This window comes from Eutrema salsugineum, unplaced genomic scaffold (assembly GCF_000478725.1).
Source record: "Eutrema salsugineum unplaced genomic scaffold, Eutsalg1_0 scaffold_13, whole genome shotgun sequence".
In the NCBI taxonomy this organism is placed as follows: Eukaryota; Viridiplantae; Streptophyta; class Magnoliopsida; order Brassicales; family Brassicaceae; genus Eutrema; species Eutrema salsugineum.
The window spans coordinates 277,349-292,065 of NW_006256885.1; positions in this window are offsets into that span (position 1 = coordinate 277,349).

A 14,717-nucleotide genomic window follows, 5' to 3' on the forward strand; every position below is an offset into this window, starting at 1 on the left:
TATATATATGTATATTTTTTTTTAATTTTTAAATATGCACTTTTTAATATATATATATATATACTATTTTTATAATTATTTATTTTATATTCGTAGAGAGCCACTACTCGTAGATTATATATAAAACGTGTGATAAGTAGTAGATGTTTATTCAGTGACCACCAAATTGTTTACTGATTCGTCCATGATAATTTCCTAAATAGAATTATATGTCTGGTCGACGTACACCATCCACCGATTAATTTAGTAACTCGTCGATCTTTAAAACTCACTGAAATATTCATCTAGAGAAAATCACTTCTTGAACACGTACACCTACTTGTTCAAGAAAAAAACACATACACCAATGTATTTATTTACTTTCTACCATCTGTATATTCTTTTTTGTTTTTAGACTTATATTGATGTAAGGAGGCGACGAGAGTAGTGGGATATGCAAATAAATAGTGATGATTTTTAATACCAAATAGTGCAATGCCGCATCGAAAGAGCTAGAGAAGAGAAATAGTTGGAATACTTGTCTGCTCCTTTTGAGTTCTGACAATATTATGGCTTTATGTCTTTTTGTGTGTGTGTGTGTTTAACTGATGGCTTCATGTTACTTTCGTGTCTTTCTTGAAATTATAACTTAGGAGAATCGATTGAAAGTGTATATATGAACATATTCGTGTCCACAGTTCAAATTGTTTCTTTGAGAACTTCTAAATAACTAATTAATTTGTCTGTGATTTACTCCAGTTTTTAACAGTATAATTTGTATACTTATGAAGATCACATCCCAAACCAATGTTTTCTTTATTAGTGAAAACTAGTTTTTACTGCATAATTTTATGTCGAATTAATGAGTTTTGGTCAATTCTACACACTAACGTTCCTGAACTCGTTAAAATTTTTTACATTTGTTTTCATATGACAAATTCATCAATTTATAGTAATTTATATATGTGTTTGAGTGTATAAGCTGAGATGCAAGATTCTCAATACCTAAAAATCCACCAGGAATATTGGTGATTCAGATATAGGATAAAAAAACAACTAGTGGACTAGAATCAAACATACATAAATAGATAAGTTTTATGGAGTGGACTGTTCCAACGTAATGCAATACATTAATGCGATTAATAATATAAAAGAATTATAAAAAAAAAAACATAAAGAGAAAGAGTACAGCATACCTTTTTCTATATTCCCCAAAATGGCTTGTTAATTTTGCATCACCAAAATCTCACTAGATGAATTATTCACACAGTGTCCCCGTTTGATACTGTGGAGGACAACTAAACCACAATAGCTACATATATTATAAGTGCACACTTCGATTATATGATCTATATATATATATATATATATATTCGCATATCAGCAGATGATGTGTGTTTATTGCTTATAATAAATTTTGAAATGACTGGATTCGAGATTCCAAAAGCACACCGGATCTGATCGTAAACAAAGAAAGCCAAGATTCATATATTCTAAGAACACTAAAGGAATCACCACTTGTATTTCAGTCGCATCATATGTTGAGATCGAAGCTGATTTATATAGATCATTACCTTTACATGCAAGCATAAGAATTGATTCTGTTTGAAATCCTGCTCCGCCAAACATCATATTAGTATAGGTATCTCGTGTTCAGGATTGGATAAATGGTTATGAAATCTTGAATATGTGGTTAAATTCCTTGTTGTAGATCCAATTAGTTACCTAGATCTCGACTCTAGAGCATAACATGTGTTTCATTATCGTGGTTTACGGATCATCTTGAGAAGTTACTAATCTTCGATTTTTTTGTTTGATATTTAATTTTGTTTTTATGCACGCTCTCTTGTAGATTTAATGTTGTTCAGTATTGATTTATGCCATTTGTTGAATTCTTTTTGACTTGTGAGAAAATTCGAGAGAAAGAATAATTTAGTTATTTATTAAGTTTTCTAATGAGATGGTTTAAGTATAATGTTTAACTTCATGTCCCTCATATACTACGTAGTCCTTTTCTAATTTTTTTATTGTTTTAGAATTGTAATAGGATTTGTTGAGATGATGGTTCTTCTGTTTTATTTAAATCTGAATCCCACTCTAAGACATGCAATAATTATAGAAGTGTTAGTTTACTCTAAGAGGGTTATTGCAAAACTTATAAGTGTGAGACTTTATTTCATTCGAGATATGATTTCATATTGCGTAGTGAAGGTGACCAATATTGCTAATCGAGCCAATATTTTTACCAAAATCTTACCAGTGAAACAAACATAAGTTCTTATAAAATAGATGTGATCATTTGTGTTTTGTATACTTCAAAAAGTCTGCGTTTATTTTAGCGTCTTAAAGGTCTAGTCAATTTTCTTCTACAGCCACATACAATAAAGATATTTTATTAATTTATCTGTAAATTAATAAATTATTATTATTTGTTCATAATTTTCTTAAATTTTATTTTAAATAATATTATATTCAAAAAATTAACAAATTTACTCAAGAAATTAAATGCAAAAACTTAAAATTACAATTATTAATCTTAGTAGTTGCATTTATAACAAAATATTTATTAATTTTATATTAAATTATCCATGTAAAAATATACATGTTTAGTAGTACAAAATTAATTAAAAAATTATAGATATTATCTTTAATATTAATGATGAAATTGATGACAATGCAACGATATATTTGAAAATATTTATGCATAAAAAAAATAATTATAATATCAAAAAATTTGTATGAAAATAGAAAAAAAATATTATATAAAAAATAAAGAAATGAGTTTCAATGAAGTTTCAACTTAAAACATACAATACAATAATTATATTTTATATTATCTTATCTATACATAAAAATTTATATAACTGTTAATTTATGTTTTGTTAAGACTATATATTTATATACAAGTTTTTAAAAATATTATTTTATGAATTTATTAAATTGGATAGATTTTTGACTTGAGTTCAGATAAATTTATTATTCATTATTAATTATTACTCATTCCATTTTACAAAGAATGTCATTTTAGATTTTTATTTTTGTTACACAAAAAGTATCACTTTACATTTTTAATGCAAACATTCAAATAAAATTCTAAATTTAACCTTATTAATTCAATGTATTAGTTAGTAAAAAAATAATAATAGTGTATTAATTATGAGTATTTAGAATTTATATTAGATTTTTTAATATGTGTGAAAGATGTTTAAATAACACTTTATGTGAAACGGAGGGAATAGATGTTTTACTGTATTAAGAGAAAAACCCAAATTCGCAATCAATTCGATTTTCAAAAAAGTGTTTGGTACAATATAAATTATCAAAAAAGAGAATGGTAAGTAAAACTAATTTAGAAAAGACCTGGCTCCACATTATCACTGCAGAGAATTAACACTAAAGATCTGGTTTAAACGCAGCGATTGCTGTTACAAATGCGGAAGTTTGCGAAAGCGGACGATTGTAATTTTGAGCGATATTTAACGGCTTATACGACTGATTTAACTATTAAAAGCGGGTCTATTTGTGGATATTTTTGACTGGCTAACCAGCGAATGTATTAGCGGTTAAACATGAAATTACAAAAAAAAATATAATATATAATTATAAAAACACAAAAAACTATATTATTATGCTGAATATCAAAATCACTAGTTCAAAATATTAACAATAAAAAATCGTAAATAAATACTAAATAATTATTCAAAAACTAGAACTTGATAGAAAAAGTAGTAAGATTATGGTACAAAACTTGAAATTTTTAAAAACAGTGGTAGGATTAGAGTTTATAAATAGGAGATAATACAATAAGATTAGAATTTCATATATAATTTTATCTATTTATTACCGTCTGTAACCATAAATACTTGCGAGAAACAGTTTTTGAATTTCAATGATACAAAACGATATAAAATAGTTTGAAACAATTTCTATAGTTATTATGAAACGCCAGTAACCGCTACCAACCGCAAACGTAGCATTAGCGGATGAACCAATCAACATCTAAGAAGGTTATTACCAAAGAAACCTTAACCATATGCCTACTTAATTTACTAATTGTGTCATTATTTAATCCACGTTGATCCCAGTTTCCAATATAATGGAATTACTCTTAATTCTTTCCGGGGCTGCTTGGTTTCCAACACGATTGAGTGGATTTCTAATTTTCTGCTGCCATACACAATTACCCACGCAACCCGAGCTAACACCACTTTCTCTTTTAGAATTTTTTGCATTATTACCACTTTTTAGAGCCTAATTATTAATTCTTAATTAGTTAAAAATAAGTATTAAGTAAAATATCTGTTATACGATAAGCCTGTTATTTCCAAATAGGAGATCTTCTGTCAAGTTTCCATATAATCTTTACCCAAAAATAATGCGACACGTACGAGCAAAATTTTACGTGGGATAAAGTTTTAGTAGTGGCCAGTGGGTTTAGTTGAATTAATTGAATCACACAGGTAGGAACTTCCATTAGCAAATCTAGTGAATTTTTGATGCTGTAAAGTTACCAGTCCAATCACAATTCGGACAGAGATATCATTTGGCTTCTTCAACCAAAATTCTCAATTAGGACTAGAAAATCGCATACTGAAATATATTAGACTACGTGATCTTAAAAAAATTTCCAGCTAAAAAAAACTTGATAATTTTTGTTTTGTTATTTATTTGATCCAGGCATGCAGCAATGTTTCAAAAAATATATATATACGATAGAAAAAAATACTGCCTTTAACAACACAAAAAGATAGAAAAACCTATAGTGTGTCATGTTATCATTGGGTTAAAATATATTTTTAAAAATAGTGTTCTCTAGAACACCATAATATAGAAAGTTTAGGAATTTGCTTGTTAGTGATTAACATGTATACAAGGCTGAGAAAATACATGTTGTTATACTATAGTCTGGTAGTAGATCGTTCTTAAGAATAAATCTATTTGCACTGTTCTGCCAGTGTATGTTCTATAGATCTTCATGAGTTCCTTTTTCACGTGTCTAACTTAATTGCAAAGTTATGGAATGTCTTCTACTAAGTTTTTATCATAAAATTATTTAGCTAAACATGATTAATTCGAAAGTTACTTTAACAGAATCCCGAAAACTGAGAAACGCAGTATATAGCATATAGATAGACTCATAGACTCATAGACTCATAGACAGATAGTCAATATGATGTTTTAAATAAAACTTTAAAGGGTCCATTTCCAATACTTATTATTATTTTTAGTTTTTTTTGTCAATCCGGGCTATTGGCGATTGACCTCATGTTTTTTTGTGATAAGCTTAATACATTTGTAGTATTTGAAGATATCATTGCCTAAATTAACTATGCCTTTTATAGTCACTAATTTGTGTCATCAAATTAACCATTTATTAAGAAAAAATTATATTTTTTAAAAAAGCAATTGATAGGTTGATATGTGATATTTGAGTATATCGCATATACAGTATACCAATTTTTAATGACAAAAATCTCATGGTTTGTATTTAGGATAGTATATATAAGTATATGTACAATGTGAAACATATAAGTACGGTCACCTGTATATATGCATTTAGGACCTTTATTTGTTAATAATGGGAAACCGTAGAAATTGGACAAGCTGTGGCTCGTGGAAGATGAGCGACCAATTAACACTACTTGGATATGCAATAATTAGAATAGAATTTATGCGCCTATGACGCTATATTTAATTTAATTTATGAATATACCATGTCAATCTGTAATATCATCCCATACTTTTCATACCACTGTATACTCTACACTAGTATCAATTCATCTTTATTAATAAAGTTCAGTGAAATTCCCTGCTTCAACGACTTATAAAATGAGTTATCAACTCATTCCACTATTTCAAAAATTGGATCAAAGAAGTCGTTAGCGCTAGTCGCTTTTTTGTCACAATTAATTCCTAAGTAATTAGATTTTGTGGTTGGAGCAATTAAACGTTCTGGTAAGCAGAGATTTGTGTTTTTGGTGTTTACATTTAAAAGTTTTAGTATTATGTTTATGGAAAATGAGTGTACTGTGAAAGTGAAGAATAAACACACAAGTCGACCTAATCAAACAACAATTTATAAAATCCTTGTTGATTGGTGATTGATTGGTGATGAAAATCTACTTGGTTAAGGAGCTTGAATCGAAGACAGGTTAGTCGAAGTGAGAATACCGGCGTTTGGTATCTCATGGTTCATGGTTTGCTTAAACAGATTTGTTAATTGTAATTGACTTTGACCTTTAGTCAAAGCGTGTAGATATACATGTATATATAGCTCTTCTCTGTAGTTGTTAAGCTTGTAACAGAGAAGTGAGATTGTAGTTGTATCGGAGTTGATAAGCTTGATTCACCAGGCCGAGACGTAGGGTATTATCTCATATCGAGAGCCCGAACTCGTAAATCTCTGTGTCGTTCTTTCTTTGCTCAGTTCGAATTCGTATTCGTGAGAGATTGTGAGATTGTGTGCTTAAGATCGATATTGATTCGAAGTCGCGATCCTAACAAAGTGGTATCAGAGCCAGGTTCGTCGGCTCGGAAGAATCGATGGCGGATCTGAAGACGAAGATCAAGATCTTTGATGGTTAAGGAGATTTCACGATGTGGAAGAAGCGAATGTTCGCACATCTCTCGATTCTTGGATTAAAGGAGTTTCTTTCTGAAGAAGCCTATTTCAAAATCGAGAAGAAGGAAGAAGAGGAATCAGTCTTCAATGAAAGGAAGATTAAAGAAGAAGCTGATTGGGTTGCAAAAGAAGAAAAGGCAATGAACATGTTGATACTGAATCTCGGAGATCATGTGTTGCGGAAGCTGGAAGATTGTACAACAGCGTCTTCGATTTGGTCAACGCTCGAAAGGTTATACAATTCTAAGACTCTCCCCAATAGGATTCATATGCAACACAGATTCTACACTTTCAAGATGGTGGATTCAAAATCTATTGACGAGAATGTTGATGATTTCTTGAAAGTGGTTTCTGGGTTAAGCAGTGTGAAAGTTACGGTATCCGAAGAAGTGCATGCAATTCTTCTCTTGAATTCATTACCGTCTCAATATAACTCTCAAGGAAACTCTGAAATATGGTAGAGAGACTCTGACCATTGAAGATGTGACAAACGCTGCAAAGTCAAAAGAGATAGAGTTAAGGGAGGTAAAAGAACTGATTGGCTCACAAAAGGCTGGTGATGCCTATACTGCACGGGGAAGGTCAGAGAAAAGAGATTCAGGACCAAGAAAAGGGAAAAGCAGATCAAGATCTGCATCAGGGTCGAAAATTACTTGCTGGTACTGCAAAAAGGAAGGGCGTAAAAAGGCTGATTGTTATGCTCGGAAAAGAAAACTAGAAGGTGAAGAGAGTGCAGAAGCAGCTGTTGTGATCGATGCTATTGAAGACACAGATGCTCTGAATGTCTCGGAAAAATGGCATCAAGACAAATGGGTAATTGACTCCGGGTGTTCTTACCACATGACGTCAAGACGTGGCTGGTTCAACACATTTGAGGAGCTCGCTTCAGGACAAGTACTTCTTGGAGATGACTACTCGGTAGAGGTAAAAGGCATCGGATCCATCAACATAAAAGCATATGGAGGTACTGTAAAGACTCTCACCAATGTAAGGTACATTCCTAAACTTAGAAGGAATCTTATATCTACCGGAACCTTGGATAGATTAGGATTTGATCATTCTGGAGGAAAAGGAAAGACTAGGTTCTACAAGAATGGTAGACTAGCTTTACAAGGAACATTGGCTGGAACTTTGTATTTGCTAGATGGTGAAACTGTTGCAGGGGAAACTAACAACAGTGAAACAAAGAAAGTGTCAAAAGATGAAACGGTTCTTTGGCACAGAAGACTTGGGCACACGAGTCTCAAAAACCTGCAAATACTAGTCAAGAAAGGTATCATCGATAAGAGGAAGATTGGAGAAATGGAATTTTGTGAGAGCTGCGTGATGGGAAAGCACAAAAGACTGAGTTTTAACATCGGAAAACACAACTCAGAAGAGGCACTCAAGTATGTTCATGCCGATCTGTGGGGCTCTCAGAACGTCACACCAAGTTTGTCGAGCAAACAATATTTTCTGTCAATCATAGATGATTGTACGAGGAAGGTGTGGGTCTACTTTCTCTCAACTAAAGGTGAAGCTTTTGAAAGGTTCTGCGAGTGGAAGAAGCTTGTGGAGAATCAAGTAAACAAGAGAGTAAAGTGCCTCAGAACGGATAATGGTTTGGAATTCTGCAACTCGGAGTTTGATAATTTCTGCAAGAGTCATGGAATAGAAAGACACAGAACGTGCGCTTATACTCCACAGCAGAACGGAGTGGCTGAGCGAATGAACAGAACTATAATGGAGAAAGTTCGGTGTCTTCTAGATGAATCAGGGCTTGAAGAACCATTTTGGGCAGAGGCTGTATCTACAGCCGTGTATCAAATAAATAGGACTCCTTCGTCAGCGGTTGATAGTAACATTCCTGAAGAGTTATGGCTTGGGAAGAAGCCTGGATACAAACATCTAAGAAGATTTGGTGTTTTGGTCTATGTACACAAAGATCAAGGGAAGCTCAAACCCAGGGCGTTAAAAGGAATGTTTGTAAGCTACCCAACGGGTGTAAAAGGATATAAAATTTGGCTCCTGGATGAAGAAAAATGCATCATAAGCAGGAATGTAATGTTTGTTGAAGATAAAGTTTACAAGGATATAAAGGACAAGGAGTCTGATCAAGAAGGTGGAGCTGATGTATCTGAAGAACAAGGATCAAGAACCACTATTGATGTGAAGGGTGAGTCTGAAACCGAGAAACATAAGTCCGGTTCTCAGCAAGTCAGAAATTTAGAGGTCAGTGACAGTGATACAGAAGAAGGTGGAGTTGAAACAGACTCATCTCAAGATGGAACTTCTGATGGGTATCAACTCACTAGAGATAGGCCGAGAAGAGACATCAGGCTTCCGACCAGATTACAGGATTTCGATATCTCTGCATTTGCTTTCTTAGCAGCAGAAGATGTCAGTACTGAAGATCCCAGAGATTATGAAGAAGCATTTAGAAGCAAGGAATGTGATCTATGGGATGAAGGTATGAATGAAGAGATGAACTCTTTGGAGAAGAACAAAACCTGGGTAATAGTAAAGAAACCAAAGGACAGAAGGGTAATCGGCTGCAAATGGGTATACAGGTTGAAGCCGGGCATTCCTGGTATTGAGAAGCCTCGTTATAAGGCCAGGCTAGTGGCAAAAAGTTACTCACAAAGAGAGGGTATCGACTATCAGGACGTTTTCTCACCAGTTGTGAAGCACGTATCGATTAGATATCTGTTATCAATCGTTGTGAATCTGGATTTGGAGTTGGAACAGTTAGACGTAAAAACAGCTTTTCTTCATGGTGTCATTGAGGAGGAAATCTACATGGAGCAGCCAGAAGGTTTCAAGGAAAAGGGAAAAGAAAATCATGTGTGCTTGTTGAAGAAAGCCTTGTACGGTCTAAAACAAGCTCCTAGACAATGGAATAGATGCTTTGATCAGTTCGTACTTAGTCAAGGTTTCACAAAGAGTGAATTTGATCATTGTGTCTATATCAAGAATGTAAAAGGAGGAGCTGTGGTCTATTTGCTTCTGTATGTAGATGATATGTTGCTAGCATCTAAAGACATGGAGGAGATTAAAAATGTGAAACAGATGCTAAGCAGTAGATTTGAGATGAAGGATCTTGGTCCAGCCAGTAGAATTCTGGGAATAGATATAGAAATGGATCGGAAAGGTGGAGTCCTCAAGTTGTCACAGTCAGGATATGTGAAGAAGATACTTCAGGCGTTTAACATGGATGAAGCAAGACAAGTGTCTACGCCCATTGGTGCTCAGTTTAAGTTTTCTGCGATCAAGGATGATGAAGCAGAGACTGTACTTGATAACGTTCCATACGCAAACGCAGTTGGAAGTGTCATGTACGCCATGATAGGAACCAGATGTGACTTAGCATATGCTGTGGGGCTAGTCAGTAGGTTCATGAGTAAACCAGGATTAGTTCACTGGTCTGCAGTCAAGTGGGTCTTGAGGTATCTTAAGGGTACACAGAATCTGAAGTTGGTGTTTAGAAAGAGGGATGAGTTCAAGATTGAAGGTTTCTGCGATTCAGATTTTGCATCTGATCTGGACAGGAGAAGATCAATCTCCGGGTATGTTTTCACAGCAGGAGGGAACACCATCAGTTGGAAATCACAGCTTCAACATGTTGTTGCATTATCTATGACCGAGGCCGAGTATATGGCACTTGTAGAAGCTGTAAAGGAAAGCATTTGGCTTAAAGGACTCGCTGAGGAATTTGGTTTTAAACAAAGATCAGTTGATATATGGTGTGACTCTCAAAGTGCTTTGTGTCTTGCGAAGAATGGTGTTCATCACGAGAGGACGAAGCACATTGACAGGAAGCTGCATTTCATTAGAGATGTAGTGGCTCAAGGAGATGTGAAGGTACTAAAGATAGCAACAGCTAAGAATCCAGCTGACATGCTTACCAAAGGACTTCCGGTTGATAAGTTCGAGAAAGCTCTGAGTTTTCTCGGATTGGAACAACACTAAAGTGTTGGAGTAAGACCTGGTGAAGCTACATGTTTGGGTTAACAGAGTAGCTGATCAAGTTAGATTGTCATCAAGGTGGAGATTTGTTGATTGGTGATGAAAATCTACTTGGTTAAGGAGCTTGAACCGAAGACAGGTTAGTCGAAGTGAGAATACCGGTGTTTGGTATCTCATGGTTCACGGTTTGCTTAAACCGATCTGTTAATTGTAATTGACTTTGACCTTTAGTCAAAGCGTGTAGATATACATGTATATATAGCTCTTCTCTGTAGTTGTTAAGCTTGTAACAGAGAAGTGAGATTGTAGTTGTATCGGAGTTGATAAGCTTGATTCACCAGGCCGAGACGTAGGGTATTATCTCATATCGAGAGCCCGAACTCGTAAATCTCTGTGTCGTTCTTTCTTTGCTCAGTTCGGATTCGTATTCGTAAGAGATTGTGAGATTGTGTGCTTAAGATCGATATTGATTCGAAGTCGCGATCCTAACAATCCTAAAAAAAATGGTCATTTGATGACAGGCTAGCTGAAAGATATAAGAGTACACATACTGAGTTGATCAAAACGTTACAAAATCGTATCAAAGCCGAACCCAAATGATCGATTGTATAGAGCGTTGTAGGCTCACATCCTTAAAATTTGAATCTAGATACGTGATGATAACATCGTATCCTATGAGTGGGACAATCGGTTAAAATTCAAGGTCTATATAGAAATTGTATATTTTGAAAGAATTACAATAATTGATTTGGCTATGTATATTATCAAATCTATTTGTGCACAAACATGCTATGTTAAGACTTAAGACCCAAATAATTTTAGGCTTAAAGACATTTTTAATATTTCACGAATAAAGAAAAAAACACGAAAAGAAAATCGTAATAATATAAAGAACAAATCAACAAATCTTTCTAATATTTCGATTATTGCAGTAAATTATGAGGACATCTAAATAATGCTTCTTTTACGAAATATTGTCATTCCGTTAATTTAGATCTTTAGATTCAAGGGTCAAGCAGTCAAGGACTGAGGCCATTTGATCCCATATAAGGAATATTCGCTTCAGTTGATTCCATATACAAAGCAAGATGCCGAGTGTTTTGGGAAAAGAAAAAGAAAAGAAAATATTTTTTCGTAATTTATATTTGGTATTAATACTAAAGTGGTGATGTATACATGATCGGAAACAATTGCCATCCTAAGCGAAACTCCAAGGGCCATCATTAATTTTTGTAATCATTTTTTCTTATCCTTCTTTTGTTCTCATTTAAATTGAGTTTGCTAGTTGTGTTTATAAATAATGAATATTTTTTTTTTGACATGAAAATAATGAATCCTCTAAGCGATTTAAGTAAAACTATTTGATGTAATAATCTAGCCACCCTTTGAAATGTTTTCTGATTTTTATAGGAGCTTAAGTATCACCTTATCTGAATGATGAATCTTTGTGGTTATACACGTAGGCTATATTGCTACTATAGCTATGATTTCATATCCTTATAACGAATCCTATTACTAGTTAATTGTATACGTGGCTCCTGGATATCGATTTCTAGTTTACGAATACTATTACTAGTGAATTGTAATATTGAATAATCTACAATTTTAACCTGTAATAAATCATGCAAATAGGCCTGTTAACACTGATTAAATATTTAATCTGAATTTTAGACCATACATAAAAAAAGGTAGCTAGTGGTTCTTGTAATCTGTAGTTCATAAGAATTACACGTACGGATTACGACATACATTGATCCAACAAAGAAGCAAAGTAAAAGATAATCTTTTGATCAAGTTCGTCTATTTTTCTGTTCCACGTCATACGTCATGAAGCTACCACCTTTGCTTCCACGAGATGTACCACCTCACAAGTCTGATCGCAGCACTCTTTTTTCCCCTAAATATTTACCTCATTTTGAATAATATAAGATGAGGTTTTCACCTAAATGATTGCTAAAATGAAATGTTTTAAATGTTAGTTTAAATGAGGGAAATTGTACACAATTACGTTACTTTCTATTGTTCGGACATCTTTTGTCTTTTACTCTTAACAATCAGTAGTTTAGTACAGTAAAAACTCTATAAATTAATAATGTTAGGATTTTGATATTTTATTAATTTATAGAGTTATTAATTTATAAATGTTAAATAAAAATATTCTTTATTAATTTTAAATTCTGAAAGAGATTTTCTTTGAAGTTTATAATATTTAAAAAAAAAATTCAAAAATTAAAAAAGAGTTCTAAGAAGACTTCAATTTAAAATAATTAAAAAACATCACTAAACTCATATTTTAGTAGATTATCTCACTTATATGTTTATATCAAATTTTATTTATAGTAATTATTGATTTATGATAATAATGAGACCATATATTTACATAGGAGTTTTGTTAAAAGTTATTATCTTATTATCTTATCGAATTATGTCATATTTTGAATTGGTCCAACTTGGGACCATGAAAAATTATTAATTTATAGTGTTTATTAATTTATCGAATATTAATTTATCGAGTTTCATCTATTAGCAATAAAAAAACATATTAGTTATCTGGAGTCGATGATTTAACCGAGATATTCAATGAAAATCTAAAGGAAAGTGTTTTTAAGGTCACGATTTCAATCATCGACGATGTGAGGACTGAGGAAGACTATCCATTTAGCCTTCTCTACCCTCCAGTCAGAGTAGACTGCGAGCCTGAATAACTTCTTGAGAAAAAACGAAAGACCCGAAGAATGATTGGTCTATTACATTAAGTTCTTTTTCGAATGATAAATACCGTACTACATATCGTGCAATATTATTGATTTGTGTTTTGATCGATTTTGTCTTTTCCATGCATGCTTTCTCTTTATACATGAACCAGCTCATCAAATATCAATGAAAAAAAGTGTGCGCTTATATACCTTGGGAAATGTACTTTGATAACAACTATATATTCATTTTTATATAGTTAACAACTATATATTCGACGGGAAACATTGAAATTAGACGTATCAATCACTCATTTGATAGATCTCATAAAGACTATTGGTGTCGTTTCTTGTTTCTTTTTGTGTATAGAAGTACCGTTTTATTTTATAATAATGTTCAAAATTTTTGGCATTTTATATCAATTTAAATGATGTAACACAAACTGATTTTTTCTTGGAATTTTAATCAGTTTGTTTTTGGCCTTTGCGTATACTATTTGTGAAATATTCAGTTTGATGAAAAAACAAAGACGTTAATCTCTTTTAGAACTTGGAAAAAAAAAATTTCAACATAGAAAGACAAACTAGTTCTTCAAAAAAAAAACATAAAGAGAAACAAAAGTGCTAAAACTTATGTACTTATGTATGAAACAGAACCAAAGCCAGGTGGTGCATTAGTAGCTGGGCCAAGGCTTAATTAGGAGAAGGGGGATATACTTCTCTGATTTTAGTGTACACCTGAGTTCGATTACTACTATATACTAAATTGCTTTGCTTGGATCATTTGGATTCATGGGCTCAATAAAAGTGCTTAAATATGGTGGACTTGCGATAAAATCATGTCAAGAGACCTGTTCATCTTTGCGAGTTGCGGTGTTAATTTTTAGCTTCGATTATGAGAAGTCGACGATCGGATAATTATTGCTAATCAAAAATAAAACAGAAAAATTAAAACTATACACACTTTTTTGATGAATTGGAATGTTTAGAAATTTATTGGATAAAAATGTTATATAAATTTTGTGGTGATAAAATCATAAAATATATTGATACAAATCCAAATCTAGACTCGAGTAACAAAATAAAACTACTGGAACACAACAATTTTGTTAATGCGTTACAGTATTACACGTACTACTACATCAAGGATCTCATAGTGTATATGCAGATTTTATTATGTAGAATGGACATAAAATACTAATTTTGGAAAAGAATGTATGCAAGATAAAGTAAAATATTATCCTTGTTGAATGCAATAGAAGTGTCTGTGTGTGTGTTTGTTTGTGTGTGGGGTTCGTGACGAGTTGCACTAGTCACACACCTTCTTTATAATTCCTTAATACAAATGAGTGCGTTATATTCAAATCTATATCTATAAGTGAGTGTAATTAAGCTCGCATAATGGCCAAGCAATTTAATAAAAAAAAATCCATTTTTCCCTTTCCATTACTTTTTAAATTTTTTTTTATTTTAACAAA